Source organism: Patella vulgata, chromosome 9 (genome assembly GCF_932274485.2).
Source record: "Patella vulgata chromosome 9, xgPatVulg1.2, whole genome shotgun sequence".
Classification (NCBI taxonomy): domain Eukaryota; kingdom Metazoa; phylum Mollusca; class Gastropoda; family Patellidae; genus Patella; species Patella vulgata.
The window spans coordinates 30,034,312-30,043,976 of record NC_065887.2 but is presented as its reverse complement, the minus strand read 5'-3'; positions in this window follow the sequence as shown (position 1 = coordinate 30,043,976).

The window sequence follows — 9,665 nt, the reverse complement described above, 5'->3', positions numbered from 1 at the left end:
AGTAGGCCTATGTAATACCAAGGTTGTGCGTCCTCTAGAAGTGACAATTCTTATCCGATCTTGATGAACCTTAAAATATATTTTTATATCCAAAAGATCTCGGCTCCTTTCGATATTCGTACATATCGGACCGTATTAACTTCCTGGATTCTGGCCTCCAATATTAAGTAGTCTCTATCATTAAGACAAATATTCTACGAATATACGTCGAAGATTAGGGGTTTCTGGGTGACCGAGACTAATATTAAGTTGTTCTCTGTCCATCTCGTGCAAAATGTGAGCGTATCTTGCATGGCAACCTCTGGTTTGTTATTATTTTAATTAGATGCGCTTGTTTATTTACTTTCACGCAAAATCAAAACTGCACATCAGCAATAAATTATCTATCATTAACTGCTGGCAAACAAATCTTTTTGAAATAAATAAAGTTCGCTTGTTGAAATCAATAAATAGAGCTTTAATGTACCATAATGAAAGAACGGTGTGAAATGTATAGCGTATTTAAAAGCGTCGGTAACATCTGTTCCAGTCGAACAGAGTGTATTATGTTTCGTTATCTCGCTGGAATATTAATGCATGACTATACCAGTTACTTGAAATAGCCCTATATACAAGACCTTCACAGCTTACCGGTTTCACTCAAGTGCTGCATACCGCTAACTCTTACTACTTCACTGTAGGCGTATATATTTATAACTATATCACGCAAAATACGACCACTGACAAATTGCCTCTGTACCTCACACTATTTGTTTTGAGATTTTGCTGACATAGAAAATAGGTTAACCTAACGAAAGCAGGGATTCAGCACAAAACACCATGTCCAACGAGTTTCAACACGGATTATTTGGATGTTTCGATAATCTAGGATTGTGCATCATCTCCTATTTTGTTCCTTGTTATCAGTTTGGTAAAAATGCCGAGGCCGTGGGAGAAAGTTGTCTGCTTTGTGGTATTCTCTTCCTAATTCCCGTTGTAGATCTGTTCCTAGGAGCACATATTCGAACCAAGATACGAGACTCGAAAGGTATTGGAGGAAGTTTTGTGGGAGATTTATTATTTTGGTTCTGCTGCCCTTGCTGTGCTTTAGTGCAGGAAGCCCAAGAAGTGGAAGGTGTGCGAACGCAAGCAATTGCGCGGGAATAAACTATATAGAACTATTACTAAAGACTTCTCCCTTCTCTATATCGCAAGTGCAACTTAATGCGCCATTTTGATTCCGATGGGTGTGGTTGGAGATATTCTTTTAACTGTTAAATAAATCTAAATTTCAAGTTCGGAGGAACAATTATACCACTTTACTTATGTAGATATGAAGATTTGAAAGAGTTCTGGAAATTTAATTAACGGCTTAAATAATGATCATATCAAAATATATGTGTGGCCTATGCATAAAATGGTTCGATAAAAATTTTGATTAGAATTGATAACTTATTTAAAAAGGCGCGTGTTTAAAATTGTCATACGTGTTAAAACTCCTGATCGATTGGTGGATAATAAAAATAAGGCCATATTTATATAGGTCGTACGCGTCAGCAGATGCGTGACTCAAACAGCAGCTAATTAACAATATAGACATGCTTTTATCTTCTATCAGTCTTTTTAAAATGTTATTTGATTTCCCAAACACTTGAAACAGCTGACGCCAACCTTGCCTATATTACGCTTTTATCATGCCTTGCCGTCATATATTTTATGCAACATTTCTAATATCCTGATGTATATTATGCTCATGTTTTCTACTTCAACAATAAAACATGTTCAAGTTTCACTTCCTTGTGTTTTAATGACATTCCAATCTTGACCTCAAACCAACACAAACTTTGCTGCTTGGAATGCCTGTGTTTAATACGACATGAAATGGAAATAAAATCTTGGTTTGATTGGATCTAATTATACGTGTATTCTGTTGGTCACCCCAGGAGTGTAAAAATGTTAACGGAACTACATTTTGGTATACAATTAGACTAGGTTTCGATTCCCCGGTTGTACGTGACAAGGAGTGGAGTCGCCTGTCCAACCTCGTAGGTTTTCTCCGGGTCCTCCCACTGCTAAAGACCCCTACGGGCAAGCGAATTATTGAAATAAAATTAAACCATATGTTAGTCCCGAAATGACCTAGTTTGTGTCGAGTGGACGTAAAACCTCATTTCTCTCTCTATCTATTCCGCCCAAGGTCTATTACGTTCACGTTCACATTAAGCGAGATAATCAAATTCAGATGCAAATAACTTGCCCGAAACCGCTTCTCAATCAGTAGAAATACCCTTTAGCTTTAAGTTAATTTTGAAACATTTTCCATTGTTTAGGCCCAATAGCTAAATTTACACAACATGTTATTATGCAGTGAGTGTCTCCTAGACTTGTGTTGGCTACAAGTTGAACTTGACAAGTGATAAATAATTGCATTTTGAACACGCAAGGGATCAGTAGGGTGTAAGCAGGGAGAAAAGGACATCCAATTAAATTAGAATATGAAATTTTTGGTATTGTAGAAATGTTTAGTATTGGGACAGTGAATTTTAGTAGTTATTATCCGTCACATTTCCCAGAAGCGACCTAGTTGAGTTCACAAAGTAAATTAGAGTATGGAATTTTTTGTATTGTAGAATTTTTTGGTATGGGGACAGTGAATTTCAGTAGTTATTATCACATTTCCCACAAGCGACCTAGTTGAGTTCACAATGGGGAGGTGCAGAGGTGTAATTGTCTTCACTACAATAGAAAATTCTCTCGGATTAACATCCGAATTTATCATTATTTGTCAATTTTGTATAAACTTGCAATATTTCTATTTAAAGGGAAAATCCCTGATTGTAATAGTCTCGGAAACAAAAATGTGGGTATGAAATTTAAGCGCCAAAATATACAGGCGCCAAAATATTTCAGTTCGAAATATTGAGTCGTTAAAACCTCTTATCCGGATATGTAACCCTTATTTTAAGGGTTCGATTCCCTTTTTTTTTTCGTTGGGTGATAATTTAGAGATCTATACAGTGCATGACCTACGTGCTGCACTTGATGACGAAAGGTACATTTCACTTACACGATATTTATATAAAATAAAAGTCTGGTTTTATCCAGACACTGTATAATACTGCTTAGGACACAGGTCTCCGTTTACAGATGACGACTAACAGGTTTAAGTTGTTTGAAAACGTAACATGTATATTGAGTTAGTTGCTCGCCCCAAAGGTAGAGGATTTGGGGGACTTTTAACACATAGTCGAGATTGGCCCTTTAGATAAGACACTAGGAAGATGAAAATGTAATTATCATTTTTATACGCCCACATTGAAATGTGGTCGTATATCGTCGTCGCCCCCGTCGGTCCCGCCGCCCGTCGCTTGTGGACGCTCTAGAGGCTAAAGTTAATATCAGATTGACTTTAAATTTATACACAGTGTTAAGGTCATGAGACGAAGAAGCCTATTGATTTTCAACGATTTCCGATAATTACTGCCAGAGTTACGGCCCTTGATCACTTCAAAAAATCTTGTGGACGCTTTAGAGGTCAAAGTTAATATCCGATTGACTTTAAAATATACACAGTGTTTAGGGCCATGAGATGAAGAACCCTTTTGATTTTCAGCGATTTCCGATAATTTCCGATAGAGGTATGGCCCTTGATCACTTCAAAAAATCTTGTGGACGCCATAGAGGTCAAAGTTAATATCCGATTGACTTTAAATTTAAACTGTATAAGGTCATGAGACGAAGAATCCTATTGATTTTCAGCGATTTCCGATAATTACTGCCAGAGTTATGCCCCTTGATCACTTCAAAAAATCTTGTAAATGCTCTAGAGGCTAGAGTTAATATCCGATTGACTTTACATTTATACACAGTGTTTGGGTTCATGAGGCAAAGAATCATTGATTTCCGATAATTACTGCCAAAGTTATGGCCCTTGATCACTTTGAAAAATCTTGTGACGCTCTAGAGGCTAAAGTTATCATCCGATTGACTTCAGATTGATACACAGAGTTTAATTGATTTTCAATGAATTTTTATGACTTGAACAGCTAAATCGATGATTTTAAAAGTTTCGTATACTAAACGTTAGCATGGGACAGAACTTTATAAAAACCAAACAAATTCTAATGGTTTTCTGATAATTACTTCATAAGTTGTTACTCTTAATCAGATTTTAGTGTATTATAAATGTTTCATTACCGAAAAAAGTAAAAATATGCGACAACACTTGTTGACTGCCCGGACGATGTAGCTGCTGTGGGCGTATGTTTCGTTGCCTGGCAACCTATCTTTAATAAAGTTGTTCGCCTCGCCCTGCTTGGCATGCCATTATATAAACATAAATTGTGTCTATTTCATGTTTCGATGGAATTTAATTGGCCGTTTAGATACTACTTTTGCAATTTTTATACATACAACTGAGTGCCAATTACATAAAATTTCATATATATATTAAATGTAATATTGTTTATTATGTAAAAACATGAACAGTATATTTGTAATTTTAAAGCTTTAAAGACCTCAAATACAATTAGTGAGTTCGCTCCGCTTTGAACTTGGCTGTTTTTCATTTCTTACATCTCTTTGTTGGAAATATTGTGTGAAAATATGAAACAACAACAAAGAATGCAACAAATGGCATTTCTAGTCTACTTTGCCTTGTGTTTTTTTCTCTACATAATCGCGAGAAAGTGTTACCAACCCCACCCATTTTGAAAAATCATGTATCCACCCTTGTGAACAGGCCCGTAGTCAAAGTTAGTGTGTGTGTGTGGGGGGGGGGGCAGTCACAAACAAGGAGACAATTGCATGTATGGTGACCATGAGCTTATTTATGATCAGAAGGTATATAACTGAAGACAACTACAAACGATCATAGACCGAGCAGAAGAGACCGGCGTTTGGACTCACCCGAGTTCAGCCTTGGCAGAATGGTGGATTTAATATTGTTAGATGTGTTCCTGTCGTAGACTATTTCTTATATAGTTTAAGTTTCCGTATTGTTGTTGTATGTACGTAGCTGTTATATGTTCCCGTTGTAAATAAATACAATATTTACTAAACTGATCTATGTTATACCAAAGATAGTGTTACAACGGAAGGTGAGAAAAACCAGGTCCCGTGGACCTAAAAGAACCCCTTCCAGTCGGAATTCGAAATAAAGAGTAGTCCGTAGTGCTGCTGTCCTTGATAAAATACTCTGATGGCAACTGTATTAGCCCAGCAGAAGCAGATAAGAAACCCCATTTCATTTCATTTCAAAATAAATGTCGTTTCATGCTTATTTGGTTCATAACTGCATAACTGAATGCATCATAATGGCATAACCATGCACTTAATCCTTTATTCAACTACCCACCCCCCACCCCCCACCGAGGTGACAAATATTTGGGGTGGCTTAGTCAAAGATTAAGTACAAGTTAACGTTCCAGAATATCACATTTTATGGTATTCTCGAACAATGATTAACTCAATGATTAGGCTAATCCAAGTTTATATAAATCTTAGTTTAAAATTTAGTCAGCTTTCCAGAATATGACTGGTCAGAAAATCGGTGAATAAATCTATGATTAGCACTAATCTACTTTCGAAAATATGGGAGTAAGTGTTCTGCAAACCAGACAAGTTTGTCTACAATTTTGATTTTTGAAGAGATATTATTTGGTCGATGAAGATGTTTTACCATCAAGTTTTATACTAGGGTTTATATTGTGGTTAGGTAAATATATACATGTATTGCATACTTATATATTGATTCATACAAGTCTAGGGATATGTATATCATTATAGATTTTAATATAATTTAGTAATGAATAGAATATACTCTTTGCTAATAAATAAACTAGTCATAAATACTATTCGTTTTTCTTATATGGTCGTATATTGTCGTAACCCCGTCCATCTGTGTTCATTATTTCTTATAAACATTATATCGATTACATTTATCGACCGAAAATATTAAAATTTATGTAGGTTGTTTACATCACATGCGCTTGTAAAATGGAAAAACTTTCAAAATAGAGATAATCAAATTTAGGCGTTTGAAACCACGCCGTAATTGTACGGTGCAAACTATGTTAGAAACTACAATTGTCACAAAGTACAGGGACTAGGTATAAAATTTGAGTTTTGCCTTTCACTATTTCAACTGATTGAGAAGCAGTTTCAGGCGATATACTGTCGTGTGGACGTAAATATGGAGCGAAATTCCCCTTTAATTGGATTCCTGTCTGCGAGATAATTAACAAACTATCTTTAACCTGGAATTTCACCCTTTCCGATTCCAATGGGTCCAACCAAATTTGAAAATCAATATTTTTAATCTTTTCACAGTCCTATGCATTACACATGTTCTGAAGATTTTTACATCAACCCTGAAATAGTCTATTACCATTGAATATCTGCACTATACACGTGCTTTCTGTCTCGTATTCACGATTAAACTTTTCTGACGGGAAAACATAAATGTTGTTCGCAGCATGAAACTAATAAAAATATGGATAGGTGAGCTGGAGCAATTTTAGGATGCTGAGTAGAAAACTGATGCCCATTAACACTTTATTTTGATTATTATTTGTTGTGCACTACCAATTTTTGTCCTATCCGAACAACTAAACCACTTTCCTTGTCAACTCCGCAAGGGCTGTCCCTGACAAGCGAGAACAGGGCTTGTAAACATCCGAGTAATTAAATGAAGTTTAACGGTGTTCGGCAATTTAATGATTTAATTTAAAAATATAATACTTTACTTGTTTCTATTGAGTTATTTAGCAGAACAGTAGGACGTTAAACCCCATTTCATTTCGTATACATGTAATTTGTTTGGCAGAAGTAACTGGTGACAACAATATGTTGAGACGACTACATAACAGAATAGGACGATTCAGTGTTTAATAACACAATGACAATTTTCATTTTATTGCCAACCCTTTCACAATATTTGAATGAAATATCCTGCACGGGATCTTAATCTGTTTCCAGTTTCTATTCCAATTCAATAAAACATTTAATACATGTCTTGGCTTTATTCATTATTTACAATTCAGTACGTTATTCGTGTATTTTAAATAATACAATTCAAGATATCAAAACATTTCGATTTTATACATTCATGTTTTAACATATTTTTATGAAACGTCTTGGGCAAAAAAGGTTACAGGCGTCAAGCAACTGTTAAAACATCTCAGAGTAAATATATTACCAAAACTGTTATCAATCCTAGTAGCCTCCAACCAGGTGACAACCCAACAAACACACCAATAGAAGCTCTCATAGATTCAGAAACACAGGGTCATCACCACAGTAGCTGTAATAAACGACACATACCGGTAACGAAAGACCCCCATTACTGCTCATCAAACCAAACACCCAAAACACGTCAAAAGTCACCAAAAGCCAGGTTACATTTGGCTCCCGAGATTCTGTTCACTACAAAACAGTCCAATACCATTCGAAATTTTTATTCTCACTTGACTCCAAAGCCTCTTGTAATAACATCAACGTAAGTTCGTCTCCTACAATGTCGTTAGCACTCACTTCAACATTTGTGACCGGAATCATTTTTTTCAACTTTTAGCCAAAAAACTGCTACTCAAAACCACAAAGTAAACAAAGATGGGTTACCAGGCAACGAAACATACGCCCACAGCAATTAAATCGTTCAGGCAGTCAACAAGAGTTGTCGCATATTTTTACTTTTGTCAGTAATGAAACATTTATAGTACACTCAAATCTGATTAAGAGTAACAACTCATTAAAGATACATTATGGGAGATTCGATAACAAGTTGGCAAATCTCACTATAATAATTAAAAACTAGATAACGTAAAGGCAATTTGCTGAAAATTGTATTCAAATTGATCCACTATGAACCGAGAATTAAGCGAATAAAATTTCTGCCTAGCCTCGGTCATCATTTCCAAAGTTAGTAGGTTAAACAGCATAGTCTCAATTATCCATTTAATCGTTTAATTAAAAGCAAAGTTATGCAGTAAATCGGATCACAATCCACTTAAGATAGCAGACTAGCAATGCCATCTAGAGTTGATTATGGTCTGGATAAGTTAATTAATGTCTAATTAATAAAGACCTGCAATAGACAGATTTAGCTCTTGCATTATCAGAAAATCATAAGAATTTGTTTGGCCCATGCTAACGTTTAGTATACAAAACATTTAATGTCATGGATTTAGCTGTTCGAGTTATCAAAAATCATTGAAAATCATTATACTTGTTCGTCTCAAGACCTTAAACTCTGTGTATCAATCTAAAGTCAATCAAAACGATTATATATAGGTGTAAACATGGTGTATAAATATAAAATCAATCAGATGAGAACTATGGTCCCTAAAGCATCCACAAGATTTTTCAAAGTGATTAAGGGCCGTAACATTGGCAGCAATTATCGGAAATCGTTGAAAAGCAATAAGCTTCTTCGTCTGATGACCTTAAACACTGTGTAAAAATTTAAAGTCAATCGGATATCAACTTTAGCCTCTAGAGCGTCCACAAGATTTTTCAAAGTAATCAAGGGCCACAACTCTTGCAGTAATTATCGGAAATCAGTGAAAATCAATAGGCTTCTTCATTTCATGACCTTAAATTTAAAGTCAATCATTCATTTTGAGGTCGGATACTGAAACTAAATCGTCTAAATTGCCCAAGGTAGATTGCAGTGGATTTTTTTCTTGTGGTACTTTGTACATACCTCCTTACAAAAAAAAAGCAAAAATAGTTTCAGATTTTTTCCCCCAGGTTGGTGTATCTCCTACCAGACTAGAAACTACCTTCAAACCAAAGTCCGAGAGATTTGTCACAAATTTTACTCCACTAAATAACTAGAAAATGCTGAATTGCGACCATCTTGAATATTTATATTGCCCCAATGGTGCTGTGGTGGCATAATCTAGATTCTGAATCTACTTGTATTGAAGATATATAATCCATAACAAAACATTAGGTGGATTATATACTTAGCCAAATTAAAAACTTGACACTCGGGATTTTTGGGACTAGATTTTTAATATTTGGTTTACGGCAACTATTTTAGTGTTATGTTGTGCACAGACGACCTTGACATCAACAGAAAGCAAGAATACGTCTCGCCGAAAGTCCTTGACATTGATAACATTCGTGATGTCACAGTACCCCCCAAAATGAAATTCACAGACTTGGAGAACAATCGGAATAAAGTGTTTAGTAACGGTTGTGGCCTCTTCTAGCGTCTCGTACTGCCACACAACGTCTTCTCATGGATCCCAGAACATTAGTAAACACTACCCGAGGAACACGTCGCCACTGCTCAGCAAGAGCATGTTGAAGGTCCTGCAACGTCAGTGGTGGATTCACTTGCTGACGTTCACTTCGTCTCCGCTACACTCGGCAAATCTCAAAGTGAATCGAGATTCGTCACTAAAGACAACCGAATTCCACTGTCTTTGAGTAAATCTTATGTGTCTTGTGGCCCACACAAGTCGGTTACGGCCATGGAGGTGTGGTTACGGCGATGAAGAGGTGTCAATATTGGTCCATTATAGGGCCTCCGAGCTCGAAGACCAGCAGCCTGCAAGCGATTTCGAACAGTTTGTGCAGTTACCCTTCCACCAAACATCTCTCTACATGTGGAGGTTGCAGTGACAAATCTGTTTCTAAGATGACGTAATCGTATTGCTTGATCTTCATGGAGTGAC